The sequence below is a fragment of the Halichoerus grypus genome, chromosome 13 (assembly GCF_964656455.1).
Source record: "Halichoerus grypus chromosome 13, mHalGry1.hap1.1, whole genome shotgun sequence".
Classification (NCBI taxonomy): Eukaryota; Metazoa; Chordata; class Mammalia; order Carnivora; family Phocidae; genus Halichoerus; species Halichoerus grypus.
Window position 1 is genome coordinate 90,376,132 of NC_135724.1, and position 22,820 is coordinate 90,398,951.

Genomic DNA, 22,820 nt, shown 5'->3' on the forward strand with positions numbered 1-22,820 from the left:
CCCATCTGTGACCCCGCTCCCCCACCCCGGGTTCTGGACCCTGCTGCTCAGAGGCACTTGGTAAGGAAGGCAGGCTCCTCTGGATCAATGCCGTATTGATTCGTGTTTCATGGGGAGAACAAGGCATGGGCTGAGCTCCTTCCAGCACATCTGAACTTCAGATGCCCTCAGGCCTCGGGTACAACATGATGCAAACCATTTCCAACCCGGCCAGGGGCGGGAGGGGGGAAAGGCGCTTGGCACGGGGGATCTGGGGAAGAGCCGTGATGCCAAAGTTCGAGCAGACGCCCGAGCTCCCCTCCCAGGGCAGGAACTGACTCATCGTGCCCAGGCCCTCTCTGTGGGTGGGAATGCCCTCCTCCTACGGACAGACGCCCACGGGCAGCAAACTGAGGATGATCCCTTCCGCTGGGCACCCAGCAGGCTAGCTTCTAGAAGCCATCGAAGAAGTGAGCCCAGAGATGGGCTGAGCCACATGCAGAATTCAAAACCTCCTAGTTGCCATGTTAATAAAATGCACGAAGGAAAAAGAAACAGATGAAATTAAGTGTAATGTTTTATTTAACCTCATCAAGCCCAAGCATCATCGTTTCGGCTTCTAATCCACATGAAAGATGATCGGTGAGATGTTTACATTCTTTTTTTTCACACAAACACTTTGAAACCCACTGTGTATTCCACACCTGCAGCCCATCCCACCGTGGCTGCAAATCCCCACCGGAAGCACGTGATCTGTATTTAGATTTCCGAAAGTCGGCAGCTGGAAAGGTAGACGGACCTCCCCGAGTTATTCCACAGAGCCCTAAAAGTCTTCCAGGCACCGAACATCAAAAAAGCATTTCGCTTTAATATTCGCACCCACATCATCAAAGCCACTTTGGTTATTTCATTTTAAATTTAAATTAATTAAAACAAAGTAACATTTAAAATTCAGTTCCTCGGTCTCCCCAGCCACATTTCAAGGGCTCACTAGCCACCTGTGGCCACCGGCTCTTGTTTTGGGCAGTGCCGTTCTGAAGGCAGGAGACCGGTGATTAGAATACGTAGAAATGAAATCATTTCGTGTAAATGGAATCACGCCGGAGGGCTCCTTCATCTGACTTCTTTCATGGACCGTAATTATTCCGAGAGCCATTCATGTTGCTGTTTGTGTGTATACATGTAATTTTACCAGATGGAGGGAAGTGCCGAAAAGGAAATCAAGCATAAGGCAAGACTGACGAGGGGTCTGAGCCGTGTTTACACGTGAGGGAACGGTGTCCCAGGCAGAGGGAGCAGCCATGCCGAGGCCTGCAGTGGGAGTCTGCCTGCTGGAGCCCGCTGGGTTCGGGGAGCAGGGCAGAGGCCAGGGGGGCAGGAGTGCACGGGGGAGAGGGAGAAAATGCAATCAGAGGGGTCTCAGGACCTTGCGGCATGTTGTAAGGACTCGGGCCTCCGCTCTGCAGTGATGAGCTCCTTGCTGGGCTCCAGAGCCCGCCGCCCCCACCCCATCCATCCTCAGCCCGGGCTGCCAACTTTTCGTGTCTGGCTTCTTCCGTGCAGCCCAAGTACATGGAGTCATCCGCATTGTTGTGTGCACCAACAGTTCGCTCTTGATTCCCGCTGAATAGTATTCCATTGTGGGGATAAAGCAGCATTTGTTTTATCCGTGCACCTGTTGATGGGCCGCTGGTCTGTTTCCGATTTGGGGCTGTTACAAAGAAAGCCACTATGGATGTTGGTGGACAAGAACAGGTATGCTTTCATTTCTCTTGGGTAAATACCCAGGAGTGAGGACTGCTGGGTCACATGGTGGGTGTGTGACTCACGTTTCCAGAAACTCCCAAACTGTTTTCCAAAGTGGTTGCACCATTTTGCATTCTTTCCAGCTGAGTATGAGAGTCCCGGGGCCTCCATAACCTCACCAACACTTGATACTGCCCATCTTTTTAATTGTAGTCATTCTAGTTGCTATGCGGTGGTATCTCATCATGAGTTTGGACTGTGAGATCTTTAAGGTCCAGAATATTCACTCATGCATTCAACAAATATTTGCTGAGCACCTGCGAAGCACCAGCCTCAACTCCAGGCACAGCTCTGAGCAGGAAGAAGCAGGCTCGGGGAGTGTGATGTGTTCGGTTTCCTTTAGGAGCCTGGCTTTTATCAACTGTGAATTCCAGAGGCTTTAAAGGCACAGATGCTAGAAGGACGGTGAAGCATCATCTGCCCTTGGAGGGAGGGAATCAGGGCAGGCTCCTCTGAGGAAGTGGCATTTGAGCTGGGCTCTGCCGAATGAGTAAGTACAACCTAGTTGGGGGTGGGGGGAGAGGAGGCAGGGAAAAGAAGTCCATATAAAATGCCTACATATGAGTCAGGATGCTGTTGGCTGCAGGTAACAGCTACGAGGAAATTTAATGATCTCATATAATAAGAAGTCTGGAGAGTGTCAATTTCCAGATGATTTTGGCTCCACAAACCTAGAAGCTTACTGACTTTCTGCTCCACCATCCTCAGTGGGGCAGCCATGCTTTGCCTCATAGTCACAAAACAGTTGCTGTGGCTCCAGGCAACACTCTCTCACACAACAGTGAACCATGCAGAAAGGAAGGTGAGACAGCAAGAGGAACTTTATTCTCTTGTGCTTCTCTCTTATTAAAGGGGGGAAATTGGCCCCCAGCAGATCCCCCTGGCATCTCACTGGCTAGAGCTGTATCTCATGCCCACCTTGGATCAACCAGAAGTAGGATTTCCTTAGACCTATCTGATTAATGCCCCAGGACAAGGCAGCTCACCCTCCAGATAAAAAAATCCAGGCTCTTCTGGAAAGGAAAGGGAGGGAATGGTTGCTGGCAAGGTGACCACCAGGGCCTGCCTGGCTCACAGATGACTGTTCAGCTGAATCGGCCACCATCTTAGGAATGTCTAGGCTGCTGACCTGACAGGTGACGGGGCAAAAGCTGAGGGCTAGTCCAGGTGACCTCATCTCAAACACCAAAACTTAGTTCTCCAGTGTCCCTCTCCCCACAAGAGGGCCCAGTGGAGGCCATGGCTGGGAGCAAGGGGCACGGTATGGGAGCCCCACCCCCAAGGTTTTCTGGGAGAGGGGTCCTGGGCCCCCTGTCCCCACCCCCCCTGAGACATCCGGACCAGAGCTGAGGGCACTGGCCCCAGCCCGGTCCCCCCCCCCCTTCAAAGCCCTTTGTTTTCTGCTTCCGTGTGGGAAACATCTCAGCAATCCCAGAAGCAGCTCTGAAGAGGGAGGTCAGCCTGGAACAGGAACAATTCGACGCGGGCTCCACCCTCACCGAGGTGGGAGCGGGGGCGGTGGGGGGGGGGCACAGCGGGGTTTGGGCGTGAGGGCCAGTCTGCACCTGTGGTTGTGCAGCTCCGGGTGAGTGGACGGTGCGTGTGAGTGGGTCTGGGTCTGGGGGACACGGACGTGTGTGAGCGGCGTGTGCCGTGCACTTGCCCTCGCTCACTCTGCGGGGATCGGTGAAGGAGCCTGGTGCCCTGAGTTCCCCAGAAGCCTGCTGGCACGAGCTCCCCCATCTCGGGGCCTCTGTCCTCCAGGGGAGATAGACAAGAAACAAAGAAACACAGAGGGCGATTTTAGAGAACGCCCCGGGCAGGGATGAAAGCAAAGCTGATGATGCATGGATTCTGATGGCCGAGAGGTCAGGCAGGGCCTGCCTCCACAGCCTCCATCTGAGCTGCAATCCGGGTAGGGAGGAGGCAGCCCGGCAAAGAGCTTGGGGAAGTGGTTCCAGGTAGAACGTGTGTGAACGCAAAAGCCCTGAAGTGGGAGCCGACCAGCGCAAGGAACAAAAGGACAGTCTGCGGCCGAGGCTGCCTGCGGGTCTATTGGGAGGGCCTGGTGGATGCAGCTCTGAGTCTGGATATTAAGTCTAGTCCAGGAGGGTGCTGTGGGCTTTGTTGGAGAAGTTTTACTTTTTTCTGGAAGTCCTAGAGGCAGGTGGAGCAGCTAAGAAGCCATCTAAATGTCTAAATAGCAAAATGAATTTGAGACTTACCCACATTGTTGTATGGGGCAGTAGCTCATTCTTACTTGATGCTGAATAGTATTGCACTGTATGGATATATTTCAGTGTATTTATCCAGTCACCTATTGAATCTGCCCCGGCCCCTTTCCCCACCATCCTGCCTACATGTGGAAGTGATGACTGGAGCTACAGCAGCTACATTGTAACCAAGAGACAAAGTTAGAGGCCACGATAAGAATGGTGGTGCAAAATAAGAGGAGGAGCCTGGGTCCCTGAAGACAGCAGCCCTCAACTGCCTACCTGCTTCCAGACTTCTTAGACTCAGAGAAAAATAACTACTCTTTCATTTAATCAACTCTTAAATGGGTTTTCTGTTAATCGCAGCCAAATCCAATCCAAACCGATAGACCAACCGAAGTCTGAACTTCTTTCCTCTCTCTCTCACTGTGGATTTCTCCAGGAGGAGAAAGGAGTGGTGTTGGAGGGCTACACACTTTAGATAGGGAGACAAGACCATCACATTACACAGATTTATGGGGCTGAGTCTTTCTCCTATCTCCTACCGCAAACTTCTATGTACTGTCACATGGAGTGACCACACCTTCACATCTTTTACATATAATGTAACCTAATCAAGGGAGTGCCTATCCCATCATATTCACACTCGGGGGGTGAGGATTACACAAGGTGGACACACCAGAGGAGGGACGTTTGTTGATTGGATAACAATTTGCTGATTGAACAATTAAATAAACACCCTCGCGCTCACCCTCCCTCCTTGGGGCCATTTTAGGATTCTGCCTCCCACACAGGACAAAGCTTTCGGTGGAGGCCTGGTACAGAAGCAAAACCCCAAGGGGGCCAGCCCCAGGACAGCGCAGAGACCCCCAGGGTCGTGTCCACCATCTGACCAGGAATCCTCCACTGGCCAATTTACAGCACAAATTGCTGACTCCTCACTCTGTGTGAGGTAGCTGCCCTCGACTGATCCAGCAGAGCTGAAGGGAAGCAGGCGCACACGAGGGGAAGGCCAGACTCACGTGCAGAGCCTCAGCAGGGGCCTGGGAGGCAGCCAGCAGGCCCCCCTTCATGGGTCAGAGGACAAAGGGCTAGGGAAGGGCGAAGCCAGAAGTTAGAATTCCACTGGGTTGCATGTAATAGAAAATCCATTTACTGAGCAGGGTGGGGATCCGCAGGGATTCCTAGTGGCTGGTACCTCCATTCGACAGATGAAGAAACTGGCCTTCAGAGAGGTTAAGTGATGTGCCCAGGGTCACACAGCTGGCTAGTAAGAGGTGGAGCTGAGATTTGAACCCATTTGATTTGACTTTGGTCATCTGCAGCCAGTAAGTCCTGATGAATAGGTCATGTGACCGTCTGCCCCCACTCTGAGTCAACCAGGGGACAAACTGGCCCTCAAGAAGCCCCTTCTTTCTCAAAAATGGGCCAGAGTCCCAGGCTTCCTCTGACAGGAACCCCTGACAGACCACGGCTGGCACCGTGCCAGCAAGAGATCCATGCAGACAGGTCAGGAGCCCCAAACCACAAAGGAAGGAGCCACAGCACTTTCTCACACACCACCAACAGACCAAGGAGGGCAGTCTCCTTTGAAGTCTGAGTCACCAGACGAAGATTCCACTGAATGCCCCAGTAAAGCAAAACCACCGAGAAAAACTCAAGAGCACCCCGCCACCGCCCCCAAGCTCGAGCCCGCCCACCCTCCATGGTCCCCCGGTGAGTTTGACAGTAACTGAGGAGTGGCTCAAAGCGGGCCTGCCACGCAAGGAAGATCCCGGCCCCAGGAAGTGCAAGGCCGTGGCCATCAGTCCCATTTTACAGGTGAGGAAACAGAGGACCAGAGAGGCAGCACCACCTACCTGAGGTCACACAGTTCATGAGACAGGAAATTGGGAATAAAACCCAGTCTCCCGATGCCCTCCAGCGCTCTGAGAATTCTCCCTCCTCTGCTGTAGAGCACCGTGGCTATTTTTAGCTACACTGCATTCATTCCCCTTTTTAACGGAGCTTCTCTCTGGATTTCCTCCACCTGCCAAGACTCCCAGTTAAGGAGATTCAGGTGGGGGCTCCACCCCCTCAAGAGGCGGAGTCTGTGGCCCAAGCCTGGCCAATCAGAGTCATTACTAGGACTTGCGTCAAGAGTTACCAGGGAGAAAACATCGCATCTTTTCTGCTAGACTCGTACCAAGGGAGATATGAGTTAAAACAACACAAATTTATTATCTTTTCCAATTCTGGAGCTCAGAAGCCTGAAATGGGCCTCGACTGGGCTAAAATCGAGATGTCAGCAGGGTTGTGTTGCTCCTGGCGGTTCTAGGGAAAAATCCGCGCCTTGCCTTTCTCAGCCCCTTCTGGAGTCTGTCCACATTCCGTGGTTGATGTTCCCTTCCAGCTGTGGCATCCCTCGGTCTTTACTTCTGTGCTCACAGCTCTCTCTGACTTGGATTCTTCTGTCTCTCTCACTGATGGGGACCACTGTGTTAAATTACCCTTATGATGACCCAGGATACTCACCCCATCTCAAGATCCTTAACTGAATCGTATCGGCAAAGTCCCTTTTGTCACAGATTCACGGGTTTGCTGGGATTGGAACATAGGCATCTTTGGGGCCATTAGCCACCCACAGAGATCAAAACCATGGAAAGCAAGTACTGAGGTGGAAAGAAAGTAAATCCTGGTAAATGTTTTGAGCCCCTGAGTCAAACCGTACCTGAAGCTGTATATTTAACTTTTCAGTGACATGATGAGCATTACATTACCTTTTTTTGCCTACGGTACTTTGAGATTTTGTTTTGTTTTATCACTTGCAAACAGAGGGCCTGACTGATACAAGTCTCCACATGTAAGAATGTCACAATGAGTAATTACCAGCTTGCATGTCTCCGTCATGTGAGGCTAAAATCCTTTTTTTTAAAGATTTATTTGTTTATTTGGGGGGGAGGGGCAGAGAGAATTCTCTCAGAGAGAGAATCTCAAGCAGACACCACGCTGAGCACAAAGCCCCACACGGGGCTCAATCTCATGACCCTAAGATCATAATCTGAACCAAAACCAAAAGTCAGTTGCTTAACCTGACTGCGCCCCTCAGGTGCCCCGAGGCTGAAATCCTCTGAGGGCAGAGCCAATACCTTATTTAACTCTATGTCATCAGACCCAGCACAGTGCCTGGCCCATCAGAGGTGCTACACAAACGTTTGTTGATTGAATAACAATTTGCTGATTGAACAATGGAATAAACACCGTCCCACTCACCCTCCCTTGGCGGCCATCACTAGAACAAGAGGGCAGAGGGGAGACTTAGCAGAATTTTCCAGGGGTGAATTGCAGGCCAGTCATTTCCTCTCTGGAGGTGGCAGCTTCCTCAGAGAGAGGCCCTAGAGTGACCCAGACAGAAGGCTCAGAGAAGGCCTGACCTCCGCGGGCAGCCAGCAGCGCCGCTGTCCTGAGCCAGCACTTCCAAATTAATCCCAGGATGGCAGCAGCAGCCCTCCGCCAACAAATCTATCTGAGTCATTTCTGGTCAGGAAGCACCTCGCTCTTAAATGAGAGTCACAGCGGGTCCCTGTGCACACCCGGAAAAGACAGATGCCTCATTTTCCACCGCTGCAAGGCGGGCAGCCACCTCGCCAGGAAGGTTTTCACGGAGTGAGGAGAGGAACTGAAGAAAATTCTCCCAGGAACCCCTGCATGTCTCGGTCCCCAGAACTAAGCTACCATTTCAATCAACAGGATCCCTGCAATTGTTGGCCACATCTGAAAAATGAGGCCCCAGAGAAGGCTCCTCACCTCTCTTCTGCATCCCACCCCAGACACACCTACCTGGTCCTTTCCCACCTCTCACATTAAAGGGGCCGGTTTATCCTCTGTGAACCCCAAAGGGCAGGGCTCAGCCTTTGCCATATCCGTGCTGAGCCCTGCGCTCAGCTCTTCATGCACTGAGGTGCAGCGATGATACAGGTCTTCGCCCATGCTATTCCTTCTACCTGGAACACTGTTCCCCATGCTGTCCATACTTCTGATTGGCTGCTGTCTCCCACTATGTTCAAGGACTGAGTAGAAATGTCGCTGTTTGTTTATGTAGTCAACTGAGATTAATAAAAACAATTAACAATATGTACATAGCACTTAGTATGTACCAGGCTCTGTTCCATCTATTATAGATACACATAAATTACCCAATCTTGCCCCAAAGTCTAAGATATGAGACCGCCGGCACTGGGCTGGTTGCTTAACCCCGGAGCTGTACCAGGCTGGTGACTTACGGTCCTCAGGGCAGACTTCCTGGACCCCTGGATTGTAACCAAGTTCCTGCTGTGCCCCGCCCCGAGCCCCTGGCAGCCGCTGTGCTCTCTGAGGACAGGGCTGCCTCATTCACCTCTGACCCCCTGCACCATCATTCAATGGATGCATAAACACATAAATAAATGAATAGGCAACCAAGCCATGTGACCTTGGGCACTTAAACTTTTTGTGCCTCAGTTTTTCCTTTGTGAAATGGGGATAATAATGGCATCTACCTTGACAAGGGTGTACCTGAGCCCCACCTCTTGGGAGGGGCTCTCATGAGGAATTCAAATAAGAGATGGGGGGGGGGTCTCAATCTGCAAGTCAGTGAGTGAGGTCACACTGCCCCAAAGAGCCTGTAGGGGTGACGCTATAAATATTTAACAAGCTCCACAGCCCGGGAGCCCAGCCATCAGAAGGAACCCTGCCATCAGAAGGAACCCCGCGGCAAAGACCTGGGGTGGGCGGGGAAGCAGGTGAGTATGCCCCCGGGGCACCTGCTGGGGCATAGTCCTGCCACCAGGCGCTCTGGGCCTCGGACCAGCCCACACCAGCCAGGGGGAGCCAGGGGGATCAGGGGCGAGCAGGATGCCCAGGGTGAGTGGGTCCCTGGAACTGTTTGCAGATTTGGGGGGCAGCTGCCAAGCCTGGAAACAACAGAAGGGAGCACCCTTGACTCCCCACCCAGGTTGGGCTCCCCACATCTAGGGGACACTCTGAGACCTGCCAGGCCCTGGTCCCCACCGTGCTCTGGCTTCTCCCCCGACTCGGGCAGCAGCTGTGTGAGTGGCAAGTGGACAGCTCGGGATTTTATAAGTCCGGCTGCTAGAATTTCCCGAGCCTAGGCTCCCCAGAGACCTGGGCTCAGAAAGAACTTCCGAACCCACATGTGTCTCTGGATCAGCTTGACAAGTGTGAGATCACCGGGTGACTCTTGGCAGCAACCTGATCCTAAGAAGCCAAATCTGGATCCCAGCAAATCATAGGCAGGACTTCTCAACCAGGCCAAGGAGCTGTGGGCGTCCTTTGGCAGAGGAGGGCCTGCCTTTGGGGATAGGAATCCCATCTGCAAGCTGGCCCTGGCAGGCAACTGGCTTCCACTTACCTCCAGGGACGGGGAGCTCACTCCTCCCCGGTGCATGATTCGGGACAGTGGGTCGAGTTTGCCTCTGCAGAGAGGGCTCCCTGGCAGCCACCCGCTCGCCCAGCTCTGCTCACACAAGGGAGAGCTAGCATCTCTCCGCTTGTCAGGTTTCCCACACCTTCTGGGCTGGCCCCACAGTCACTGAAATCAGTCCCCAGTTGCCAGGAACCCAGACCCTGGACCTCCTGGAGTGTTCCTTCCTCATGGAGCTTATGTTCTAGAACAAGGAGCAGAAACCTGAAAATAATCAAAGAAATAAACCCTATAGCTGCAAATCATGGTAAGTGCCCCAGAGAGACATGGCAGGCAAAGGAGACAGGGCCAACTTGTAAATCTGAGGTTTTACACCAAAATATTAGAATTTCCAGGATACTTCCTGGGTTTGGGGGAACGAGATTTTGTCAAAAGAAAAAGAAAGAAAGAAAGAGAGGGAGGGAAGGAGAGGGGAAAGGGACCATCAGTATCCATAACTATAATCTAATCCAGGAGTCAGCGAACCATCAGCATGAGCCATATCCAGCCTGTGGCCTATTTTTGTGCAGCCTAAGTATGATTTCTTACATTAAAAAAAAAAAAGATTTTTATTTATTTCTTTGAGAGAGAGAGAGAGTATGGAGCAGGGGGAGGGGCAGAGGGAGAGGGAGAAGCAGGCTCCCCGCTGAGCAGGGAGCCCATGAGGCTTGATCCCAGGACCCTGAGATCATGACCTGAGCTGAAGGCAGACACTTAACTGACTGAGCTACCCAGGTGCCCCTTTACTTTTTTTTTTTATTTCTTACATGTGTAAAGGATTGTAAAAAGCAAAACAAACAAACAAAAAACAAAGAAGAATGTGCAACTGAGACCTTAGGGCCCATGGAGCCCGAAACATTTTCTATTTGGTTCTTTACAGGAAAAGTCAGCCTCCTCAGATTCTTCCCAGGTTTTGCTCACCGACAGCTTTCCTGGCCTGGACCAGCTGGGAAATGCAGAAGGAAGGGATAGACCAGACAGCCGAGAATTTTCCATTTCTGCCCACGAGGCTGAGTGCCATCCATCATAAACCTTTCAAAGCCAAGGCCCAGAAGGTTAAGTGATCCCTGGTCTGGATCAGTGAGGCGAGGTCGGGGGGCCACGGGAGAATGGATGTCCTCACACACCAAAAAGAAAGGAGTGGTCATGCAGCCTCTCCCACTATCCATTTCTCATCAGCATTTTAGAAAGCCAGGTAATTAATTTTCCGTGTTCATGTATACCAAGGTTAGTGGGATTTTTGTTATGAAATAAGGGGGAGCAAAGGCCTACTTATGAGTCAGGGCTCTTGGTTTCAAGTGACAAAATCCCAATTCAAGTTGACTACAGCAACAAAGAGAATTTATTGGCTCGTGTTACTGAAAAGTCCAGAATTTATACAAGCTTCAGGCATAGCTGGATCCAGGGGCTCAAAATAGCACCATCAGGACTCATTCCCTCTGTTTCTTCTGGGTTGGTTTCGATCACAGGGAGGCCCTCCACTCATGAGACGAGATGACACCAGGGGCCCAGATCCCCTCCACTTGCCATCCCCAGCAGAAAGATGCTGTCCTTGATGGTTCCCAAACTGAATCTCATTGAACCCTGCCTGGATCACTGACCTCCTCTCTAACCAATGATGAAATGGGGATGAAATGATCTGATTGGCCAGGTTTGGTCACATGCTTCTCCAGGAGCCTGGTGGGAGGCTCAGCCACACCTGAAGTGCAGGTGCTAAAGGGAAAGAAGAGAACCAACAGGGTCAGGGGGCCACTAGCAGAAGGAGGAGAAGATGCTAAGCCATCAAAGGCAACCGCTGTCCCCACGGAAGCCAACTGATAGTTCTCAGGCCCCGTTGCTAAGTTTCATTACTGCCCATTTCACAGGCGAGTAAACTGAGATCCTAGAGGTAAAATCAGTCTCTCAAAGTTATAAACTTAGTTCGTGATGGAGGCAAGATTCCTATCTTAATCTGAATTTTGAGTCACCCTCCTGCTTCCCACACTGACCATCACGCATCTCCAATCCTGTCCTCCAAGAGCCTAACAGCCCTGCATGTATTCGGTGTGCAATAAATGTCCATCAAATCAAATTGTTGTTGAGTGTCTGTCCCCCGGTGGACCACAGGCTGCCTGAGACCATGTCTGTCTTGTTCGCTGCGGCATCCCAAACACCTGACACACAGTAGGTGCTCCACAGACACTGGGCAAGCGAATGCACATAGCCCTAGCATAGTAGGTGCTCCACAAATATTTGATAAACACATGCATCCCTGCGGATGCTCCACAGACACTTGGTAAATGAACGAAAGCATCTCTAGTGACCACACACAGTGGGGGCTCCACAAATAGTTGGTCGATGAACATATCCTTAGCGTCCACTCATAGTAGGTGCTTAACAGATGGTTGGTGAAGACATAAATGAATCTCAGTGGAAGCCAAGCTGTCTGACTGATCAACATTTCGAGATCATTAACCAGATAGGTGGAGACAGAGATGGGGGTGGGGGACGGATGAATGAATGAGCCTGGAGTGCTCAGGGGAGGGTCCTTGGTTCTTGTGGAAGGCCCTAGACGGTGAGAGCGTCAGGGTGACTTGGAGAGCAACACGCAGCTTTGGAAAAGAGACGCTGAGTCTTTGTGAGCCAGCGGAGGGGGAGGTGGGGCCTGCAGGAGGAAGCCAGGTCAGCCGGGGCCCAGCCAACTGGCTGTGCCAGGGACACTGAGCCCCGAGCAGGGCTGCGCCCCGCCCCGCCCCGCCCCAGCCCTGCCTGCCCCTGACCTTGCCTCATCCCACAATAGAGCATCCTTTGTAAGTGGGTAATTGGGTTCGGTGCATCCCCTCCCCCGGCTGGGGGCGGAAGCAAAGGGAAACACAGTCTGCTTTCTATTTGTTACAGCCGCCAAGTGCCCCCACCCCGGCCCTGCTGAGCCGCTGTGACATTCCTTGGCCGGGATTAGAGCTGCCCGCCCAGGCTATCTAACCTGGGAGAAACCTAAAAACAGTCTAAAGGGCCTCGTGGCCTTGGTCCATATCCTCCCCTATGGGAGCCATAAATATGGCCCTAACTGGAGTCTCTCCACCCACATCCAGGCCCCTGTAGCTGTGTGACCTTGGGCCAGTCGGTCAACCTCTCTGTGCCTGCTTCCCCACCTGTAAAACGGGGATGACAATACTATGAGGAAGGCCGTGGGTGGTCTAGGATGTCATCCAGGCAGGGCTCTGGGCATGTAGTGCTTGGCCACTAAAGTCACTGGAGGCCTTGTTTGGGGAGCTGGAGCTTCTTGGTCTCAGCGTACTTTGCAGAGTTGGGTGTCTCTGCCCCAGACCACTTTGAGGTGGGGGACAAAGGAGCAAATGCTCAGGGGAGCCTTCTGCACGAGCCCCAGGGCTGTCTCTGCTCTGCCCACCCACATCCAGAGCACCTACTGAAGGTCTGGTGTGTGCCCATCTTGTGTTGAGAGGGGAGAAGCAGGGAGGGGAGGGAAGAGACATGAAGGTTTGGGCTCGGCCTGGGAGGGGCTGACAACCAACTGAGCTGTGTTGAAAGAAAAACGGGCTCTGGGGATGTGTCCCTAAGCCCCCAAGTTCTGTGGGAGATGAGGGAATGCAGCAGGCATGGGGGTGCTTCCTGGAGGAGGTAAACTAGGTATGAATCCTGCCTCTGCTGGGGATCTTGGGGGGATGTCTTCACCTCTCTGGGCCTTGTGACCTCAGCCCCAGCCAGCCAGGCCTATAATGAAGAGGATTAGGGCCATTCATAGAGAAACCAGGACATCTTGAACTTGGCTTTTGTTGGAGGAAATCCCAGTGAGACCTTGGCCTGGATGTTCAGAGTGACTCTGCCCAAGCCCCTGCAGGTCTAGCGATAGACAGACCTGCACTGAGACTCCAATCCCAAGCCACTGGACACTCAGGCAAGTCAATTAATCTCTGAGACTCGGTTTCCCCATCTGTAAAATGGGACACCATGAACCAGTGTGATTGCGCGTGCTTTAGCTAGCATAGACTTGGCACACAGCAACTGCTCAAGAAACCGTAGCAACTACTCCTAATTTCTAGAGCCAAGGGGTGTGTGAAAAACTCATGGTGACCAGCCAGATAGCAGAGGCCAGGTCTGATTCGTGGGGGCCGTTCAAGACCCCTACTCCCCTTTCAACAAATAAACTTGGACGTAGCAGTAGGGCCCACAAAATTGAGTTCATCCTAATCTCATACTCACTCCCAGTATTGATGGGTGCTTGTTCTTATTTTATAGGTTTGTCTGTTTCTTCATTTCTTTTTTTTTTTTAAGATTTTATTTATTTGAGAGAGAGTGAGAGAGAGAAGGCATGAGCAGGGGGAGAGGGAGAGGCAGAGGGAAAAGCAGGCTCCCCGCTGAGCAGGGAGCCCGATGCTGGACTCGATCCCAGGACCCCGGGATAATGATCTGAGCTGAAGGCAGACGCTTAATGGACTGAGCCACCCGGGTGCCCCAATTTCTTCATTTCTGTTTGCACTTTTAAATTTCTTGTTCCATAACATCATGGACACTCCTGGCCCTCCTCCTCTGTGCGGGAACAAGAGTAGGACCCATGCAGGGACCCGCGTGCCCCGCAGCTCTCCCGAGAAGTGAGCACCATTCCCCGATTTCATGCACGTCCACATTGTCCTCACCCGGGGCCAGGCGCACGATCCTGAATGTGCGTTCATCATTCCCTTGCTTTTCTACGTACACATTATTGGTGTACGTGTGTGCGTGCCTAATGTGGTTCTCACACGAGTGTGCTCCGGATCACCCCGAAGCTTGTGAAAACAGATTCGAGGCCCCACCCCCCGGAGTGTCTGATCCCCAAGATCTGGAGTCAGGCCTAAGAATTTGCATTTCTAACACGTCCCGAGAGGACGCTGCCGCTCTGGGGCCACACTTGGGAACCATTGCCCTAAATAACGCAGGACTGAGCTGTAGCTGTTCTCAGACTTCCCGCCCAGAGCGTCCCGTTGTAAGGAGCCTTCTGTGACTAGATGTCCTCCTTCTACCCCAGTGGTTCTCAACCAGGGGCGATTTTTGCCTCTGGGGGACATCGGGCAATGTCTGGAGCCATCCCTGATTGTCACAGTGGCTGGGGGGTGACATGCCACCGGCATCCAGTGGGTGGGCGTCAGGGGCGCTGCTGAGCCTCCACAGTGTCTGGGACGGCTCCCTGCCACCGAGAATTATCCTGCCCCAAATGTAAGCAGTCCCAGGAGAGACGAAAACAGAGGTCTGCACAAACATCTATACACAGATGTTCACATCAGCACTACTCACAATAGCCCAGAAATGGGAACCACCCAAATGTCCATCCAATTTATATAAACAAAACATGGCCCCTCCATCCAATGGACTATGATTCAGCCGTAAAAAACGAGTGAAGCTTTCGCACCTGCTACCACACAGATGAACTTCGGAGGCAGCACGCTGAGTGATAGGAGCGGGAAACCAAAGATCGCAGGCTGTGTGATTCCACTAGGAAGTGTCCAGAAAGGGCCAATCCACGGAGACAGAAAGTAGATCGGTGGCTGCCGGGGGCTGGGCGGTGGACCCCAGGGCGTGGCCGCTAAGCGGGATGGGGTTTCCTTTCAGGGTGAGGAAAATGTTCGAAAATTGATTGTGGTGATGGTTGCACAAGTCTGTGAAGAGACTAAGATCCATTGAGTCGCATGATTTATTATACGTGAATTATGCCTCAATAAAGCTGCTGTTGAAAAATAACGAGAAAATACAAGAGCAGCGAAGTCGGGAAAGTCAGCTGTGCACTGCGTCATTAAGATGCATCATGCGGTGGCCTGGAGGTGATGCGCACTGGTTTCCACTGCTGTGTAATATTCCACCCTGTGAACATGCTACAGTTTATCCATTCTCCTTCCCGGGAGTACTTTGGTTGGCTGCAGGTTTTGCTACAGTGAACAGCAGCTAGGCACATTGCTGCCTGGGGCACATGCAAGAGCTTCACTGTGGCGTGTACCTCAGAGAAAAACTGCTGAGTTGCACGAGACGGGAAAACTTTATAAGAAGAAAATGCCAACGTTACACTGAGCTCTTTCTGCTTGCGCCAGGCACGGGGCTAAAATATCCACCTGTTTTCTCATTGAACTGTACCTGCAATGCTGTTATTGGGTCCGTTTCAGAGATGAGGACACTGAGGCTCAGAGAGGTGAATTAACCGGCCTGGCCCGGACGTGGCAGACCAGACTGAGCTCTTCGCCACGCATCCGACCCCTAACTCCCTTTCAAGCCTGACAGTCGGCTTCGCTTCTCCAAGCAGGTGCTCAGCGAGGGAGGAGCCTGGTCCAGGAGCAGCTTTGAATAATTCACAGCCTCTTCCGCCCAGCCTGCGGTGGGGGGCTGACAGTGGGGGACAACTAGTTGAGAAAATAGCCTTTGTTTCTGAGACATATGTATTAAGAGCCTCTGGGAGGCTTCCCAGGGTGCAGCCTGCTGAACTTTCTAGAATGCCTGGCAAACCTACCTCACATATCACAGCCATCTACTCAGGCCCCTAGAATCTGCCACCACCCCAGTTCCTCCTCCCTGCCCTGCACTCAAACCCACACGATGCCTGCACCCCAAGCAAGGCACGGGTAAGGTTTGCACACTGCAGCCCTCGTTCCAAATCCCACTGTTATCAGGGACTTGCTGTGTGACCAGGGCTCAGTGACTTGACGTCTCTGAGCACATCTTCTCACTCGGTAAAACAGGGACATCAATGCAATGGGCATACAGCCCAGGCCACAAATCCACATCTGCAAGATACACAAATTTTTATCTCTTTCCAATCAACATAGAGCCAATCCCAAGCCCTCATCCTTCCAAGATGATAGGAAATTCAGTCTCCGTCTCAGGACGAGGAGTCCTCCACGCTGGGTTGCCTCAGAGACCAAGTGTCTGAGAGGTCCCTCTGGCCACTGCACCCTACTGAGGACCCTGAGATGCTTGGGATCCGGGGCCATGCAGCCCCATCTGGTGTGAAACTCTTCAGCATCCGTGTTGTGTGGGAGGAAGGGGTTTGTCCACACTGGGGCCTCTTTGCTTAGAGCACCCCCTTCCTGGTGCACGATGCAGCTTCTAGATCCTGTCACCTCCCTCGGGGCACCTCCTTGGAATGAGGTCACCAGAACTGCCTCCTTCCTGCTGACCCCAGCCTGTGAAAGTCTCGCTCCCTCTCTGACTCCCCCTCCAGAACCAACAGCAGCTTCTCCGCGAGCTCAGGATGCTTCCTGTCCCACTGTGAGGAAACTTCCACTGGACCATGGCTGCTGAGCCAGGGACATCCCTCCCAGCAGCCCCTGCTCCCATTGGAATGCGAGCAGAAGGGGTGTACACAGTTTCCCCATCACCTGCTTACCAGGAAATGCCTGCCCGCCCCCTTCCCACCCCCTTTCTGAGAGCTGGATGTGGATCTGCTTTGACTCCACTCCACCCACGCCATGAAGGACTAGGTCCTAGGGTTGCTGGAATGAGATGGAAGGACCAGCCCCCGCCCCCCTCCCCCAGGACTGCAGAGCTGAACTCCCAGCTCCCCTGGGTCCACACCTCCCTTGGCACTCTTCCATTAAAGAGAAACAAGCTTCTCTCTTGTTTCAGCCAATGTGTTTTGTGGGGAGGGGTTCTGTTACAGCAGCTGAGTCTCTACCCTAAAGCATGGTTTTTTCACAAAAGGTATGTGATGGTTAATTTTATGTACCAACCTGACTGGAATGCGGGCTGCCCAGATATTTAGCTAAACATTATCCCAGGTGTGTCCATGAGGGTGTTTTTGGATGAGATTAACATTTGAATTGGGAGACTGAGTAAAGCAGATTGCCCTCCCTAGTGTGGGTGGGCCTTGTCCAATCAGTTGAAGGTCTGAATAGACCAAAAAAGGTGAATAAGGGAGAATCTGCTCTCTCTGCCTGACTGTCTTCAGGCTGGGACATTAGTCTTCCCCTGGCTTTGGAATCAGATTTGGACTGAAGCTTACGCCATTGGCTCTCCTGAGTCTTCAGTTTGCAGATAGCAGACTGATACTTCTCAGTCCCCATAACCATATGAGCCAATTCTTTATAGTCAATCTACAGAGAGAGAGAGAGAGAGATCCTGTTGGTCTGTGTCTCTAGAGAGTCCAGATTAATACAAAGCAGATAGGCAGACTATCTTCCAGAAGCTTCTACCCTCTGCTTGGCAAAAACAAAAATCAGGGCACCAGTATAGTTCAGTCAGTTAAGCGTCTGCCTTCAGCTCAGGTCATGATCTCGGGGTCCTGGGATCGAGCCCCGCATCGGGCTCCGTGCTCAGCGGGGAGTCTGCTTCTCCATCTCCCTCTGCCTCCTCCCCTCTGCTCATGCTCATGCTCTCTTTCTCTCTCTCAAATAAATAAATAAATCTTTTAAAAAAATCAAGAAAAGACAAAGGGCTAGATACTGTCTTGGAATCAGAGGAGAGAAAGTTACAGGGTAAATAAACATGAATGACTATCTCAGTAAAGATTCCTGCCTGAAGTTAACAATACCGTATCATATATTTGAAAGTTGCTAAGAGAGTAAATCTTTAAAGTTCTCATCCTAAGAAAAAAAATAACTACGTGTGGTGATGGATGGTAACTAAACTTATTATGGTGATCATTTTGTAATATACACATATATCATATCATCAAGTTGTACACCCAAAACTACAACAATGTTATATGTCAATTATATCTTAATAAAACTGGGGGAAATTTAAAAATTTTTTTTAAAGAATCCTGCCCTGGTAGTGCCCACCATGGTGGGGCAGGGGGTTGTTTGGAGGATTAAGGGGTTAATGCATGCAGGCAGTTGGCTCAGGAGGCCCGGGACATGGTGAGTGCCCAGCACTAAGTACTGACCCCTGGGGACAACAGCACTGAGCACTTAGAAGCCTGCCTCTGACATTTTCCAGGGCATGTGATGTAGCATTTAGCAATTGCGACAAGTAATTACCAAGCACTCACTGTGCACCAGGCACTGTTCTAGAATCTGGGGATACAGTGAGAGGTAAATACGTGGTCCCAGCCCTCTCTGGGCCAGATCTGGGGGCCTTGAGAGAGGCCACCATAGGTATACTTTAAATACAAGTCTGACCTGCTTTAATATTTAGCAGCAGAGAGAAGAACTGCTGTTCACTGGTTTGCAGCAGAAGGAGTGACGTGAGGGAGGGTGACCAATCTGGCCTGCACGTAAGGCATGGATTAGCCGCAGATAAATAGCATCTCCAGGAGGGAGAAGACAAACCCTGACTTCTAGGATGGCTCAGCAGAATTGCTCTCTGATAAATAATAAAGCTTCTGGCTTTCGTGCTAACAGTCACACAGTAGGATTTTTCTCTACTCCCACCCCCACCCCCAGAAGTCTGGCTCGACCGTGTGATTTGCCTGGACCAATGGGACGTGAGCGGGGGTGATGTACGCTGCTCACACAAAGACACTGTAAGAACCGGTGCACAATTTGCCCCATGCCCAGGAGTGCTCCCCACTGCAGACGGGATGCTCCATCCGTCTGGCTGCCCGAGTGAGGATGTGCAGAGCAGAGCCCACAGCGGACCCCCGGGAAACATGTAGCATAAATGAGAAATGAACGTTGCCTGTTTCAAGCCAGGAGATTTTGGGGTTGTTTGTTACTACAACATAACTGAGCTGGTGCTGACCGATACATGCCTATTTCACAGGTGAGAAAACCGAGTCTGGAAGAGGTCACAGAGCCTGCCCAAAGTCAAACGTAGGGGCCCGGCCCAGACTCAAAGCCGGGTCGGCCCATTGCTGAGACCTTTCCAGAGACAAGGTGTCTCCAATCTGAGCCAAGCCAGCCAAACCCCTCTCTGCTCACCCCTTCAATTAAAGCCAATTTCAAGGTCTCCTGGTTTCTAAATGAACAGCCCTGATCGTGTTCGTTAAAGGCCCTGTCTGCTCAGGCTGCTCATTTTATCAGAAGCCGCCAACAAGATAAATGGCCCTGTAACTTATTGTTCTACTGCAAAGCACCCCCAAGCAAGTAGGAACACAGATGCCAGGAATAAATCACATCTGATCTTCCGAGAGTCGGGCAGAGCTCCCGTGAGGACATCGGAGGTAGGGGGAGGCCCGCAGCAGCTGTGGACCCAGGGACCTTCCCTGAGGACCACAGAGCTGCCGGGGGGTCTCATTCAGGACCCCAGCTGTCTGGAGAGAGCATTGCTTTTTTTTTCTCTGCCCACTTCTTAAGATTTAACAGCACCCACGTCTTCTTTGGGAAAACCGTCTCCCCTCTGCTGTCAGTCCGTCTGGTTCACATCAGGCCATCCTTCTCCCAGCAACAGGGGTTGAACACATGATCCAGCTTGGCCAATTGCAGCCCCCCCACCTTGTCACGGCTGTGAATGGTTCCGGGGGGCGGGGGTATACACACGGGGGGGATGCAACTCAAGTCTCGACTTCAGTGGAAACTCTAAGAAAAGCCGAGTCCTTTTTAAACAAAGGTTGCTTGCAGAAAGAATGCGTGATCTCCAGCTCCCAGTACAATTACAAGCTCACAGTAGTTGCTCGATAAAAACGTGCTGAATGAATAAAGCCAGGTGGGGTCAAGACAGCCAGGTTCTTGTCTGGGCTTGGACACATTCACTCTATAATGTTAAGAAGCTCTGCTCACCAAGCTCTTTGGGCCTCAGTCAGCGTAACAACCCCTCAACTCAGTGGCTTAAAACAACAATCACACGGGGTGCCTGGCTGGCTTTGGGAGAGAGAGGGAGAGAGAGAGTGCGCACAAGCAGGGGGAGCAGCAGGCAGAAGGAGAAGCAGACTCCCCGCTGAGCAGGGAGCCCGATGCGGGGCTCGATCCCAGGACCCCGGGACCATGACCTGAGCCGAAAGCAGACGCTTAACCGACTGAGCCACCCAGGCGCCCGGAGCATGCCAGTCTTGATCTCGGGGTTGTAAGTTCAAGCTCCACTTGGGTGTAGAGATGACTTAAAAATAAAATCTTTAAAAAACAAGAGAACAATCACGCATTATCATTTATACCTCTGCCAATTGGCTGATCTAGGCTGGGCTTGGTCTCTCCACCTCCTTGGATCAGTGGGCACCAATCCGGGATGTGTTTGTCTCTTACGACGGCAAAGGTGCAGAAAAGTACAAGGTCCCTTGAGGGCCAGGGACAGAACTGGGGCAGAATCGCTTCCACTTCATTCACTCGGACAAAGCAAGTTGAAGCAGATCACTCGGCCACACCCACAGTCAAGGGGTGGGGAAACACACCCTACCCGGTTGGTGGGGAGAAGTGCCAAGTCACGCGACAAACGGCATAGACGCGCCCTCCGTGCAGATGTGATGGTCTTTGTTAGGTGTGTCCTTGCTCTGCACCTGCCTTTTCCCCTAAGACGTAACCTCCACCTGCAGCCTGGCTCTTCACCTGCTCTCCTCCCGGGGGCCCTCCAGCACCCAGCACAGGGCCCGGGACGGAGGGCGTACCCAGCAGATACTTGTCCAAAGACGGAGACGTTGCCCCTACGCTCCCTGCACTGTCACAAGGCCTAAACCAGGTCAGGGACACGAACAACACCTCGAGAATTACAAAAGCCCTTCGAGAGTCACGACTGTCCCCATCTTGGCCTTGAAGCCCACCCCGGGTGGCGGGGGGTGATTGTCCCATCTCAATCCCCTGATAAACAGCAGAGCAGGGATCCAGTTAGAGGTGGGGCTGCCACATCTGCGGACTGACCTACTGACCTTGGCCAGTCTGCGCTCAGTTGTCTGTCTGTCCGTCTGTCTCTCTCTCTCTCGTCCGGCCCCGTGGTCCTAGGGAAGGCCCACCATGGCGGCTCAAACCCATCCCCTCGGGTCAGGAAGTTCAGGTTCAACTCTGTGCTGAGGTCACAGATCTCTCTGGGCTGAGAAGGAAATGTCCTGAACAGCCCCGGGACAGACGGCCGGCCGGCTGAGGCTGCGGGCTTGGCCCAGCCTCCCTGAGGCCACAGCGCTGCCCTGTGTGGTTTCTCTTGAACCGTCTCTCCTGTCTCTGAAAATAGCGAAGTCACAGAGCCCCTTGACCCCTCCCTGTCTGCCCTTCCCCCCGGGGAGGGGGGAGCTGTCTCCCCCCCCATCCATCTGGCCCTCAGCACGAGGGGGCCCCCCCTCCGGGTGAACTGGGTTCCCACCCTGCCCAGCAGCAAGAAACCTCTCCAGTCTACCCCCCACGCTGCGCACTTCGGCACAAAAACCTCCCCCCTCTCCCGGCCCAGCCGAAAGAACCAAATGTTCCTCTATTATGCAAGCTCATTTCTCTCTTCCTGCCGGGCCCAAATTGCAATCTGCGCAGGGGAAGAGGAGGTTTGGCCGGGGAGGCCTCTGAATCAGGGCACTGAGCATCTGTGGAGGCAGGAAACCTCCCTCCTGCCCTGCCCACGGCCACACAGCCTCACCGGCAGCAGCCCTCCCCCCTCCCCTGAGGCCCAGGCTGGTCCCCAGGCTCCAGCCCAGCCCTCCCTGGGGCTTCCCCAGCACCGATCAACTCTGGGTGTGCTCTGATAGAGACTAAAGGCATCTCCCCCAGCCACCTGTCAGCTCCAACACATTCCACCCCTGCGGTGGGGGGCTGGGGGCGGGGGAGAGGGGTCAAAGGCAAGATCATCAGGCAAGAACGTTGCCTAAAACAACACATGGGTGTTATTTACTGAGTACGTGCTCTATGCTCATCTTTTCTATGAATCAATACTATTAGTATCCCCATTTCACAAAAGACAAAACTGAGCATCAGAGCAAGTGACCCATGTGAGAAAACACAATGAGGAAGCAGCAGAGCTGGGCTCTAAACCAGGCCATCTGACCCCGGAGCTCACCAACGTACCTCTGCTGCCCTCTCAAGTGTGCGGGGCCCTGTTTGTGTCCCGAAGGCCCCCCCCCGGCTCCCCGAGGCTCAGACACAGCACTTCTGATCCAGCAATCCCACTCGTGGGCATACTCCCAAGAGGGCCGAAGCAGGATCTCGAAGGGGCATCCGCACGCCCACGTGCACCCCAGCAGTAACCACCGCAGTTGGCGGTCCGTCGGATGAAGGGACGAGCACAATGTGCTCTGTCCGCGCAGCCGACTGTGATTCAGCCTTAAACAGGAAAGCCATGACACCTGCTACGGCGTGGACGAACCTCAAGGACATCGTGTTCCGTGAAAGAAGCCAGTCGAGAAAGGGCAGATCCCGCCGGATTCCACTCACACGAGGCAGGCAGACGAGTCCGGTCCTAGAGACAGGACAGGGGTGGGGGCGCCGGGGGCTGGGCGCGGGGGCTGGGGACAGAGTGTCGCTTTGACAGATGAAAAGGGTTGCGGAGGTTTGACAACCCTGTGGACGTATCTAACCCTACTGGCCTGCACTAAAAACGGGAAAGACCATCCATTTTATGTCACCACAATAAACACACGC

General features: G+C 52.7%; 1 long non-coding RNA gene across 2 annotated transcripts; it reads right to left on the reverse strand.

Moving 5' to 3' along the window:
- Positions 1 to 543: 543 nt before the first annotated feature.
- On the reverse strand, positions 544 to 21,403 carry LOC118528436 (uncharacterized). Of its 2 annotated transcripts, none has more exons than XR_013443557.1 (3): positions 20,426 to 21,403; positions 6,513 to 15,783; positions 544 to 2,286 (listed from the first exon to the last, which is right to left on the reverse strand). It is a non-coding gene; the product is annotated as an uncharacterized LOC118528436 (long non-coding RNA). The 2 variants fall into 2 exon arrangements; XR_004913657.2 differs by having other exon boundaries at positions 5,858 to 15,783.
- Positions 21,404 to 22,820: the final 1,417 nt, after the last annotated feature.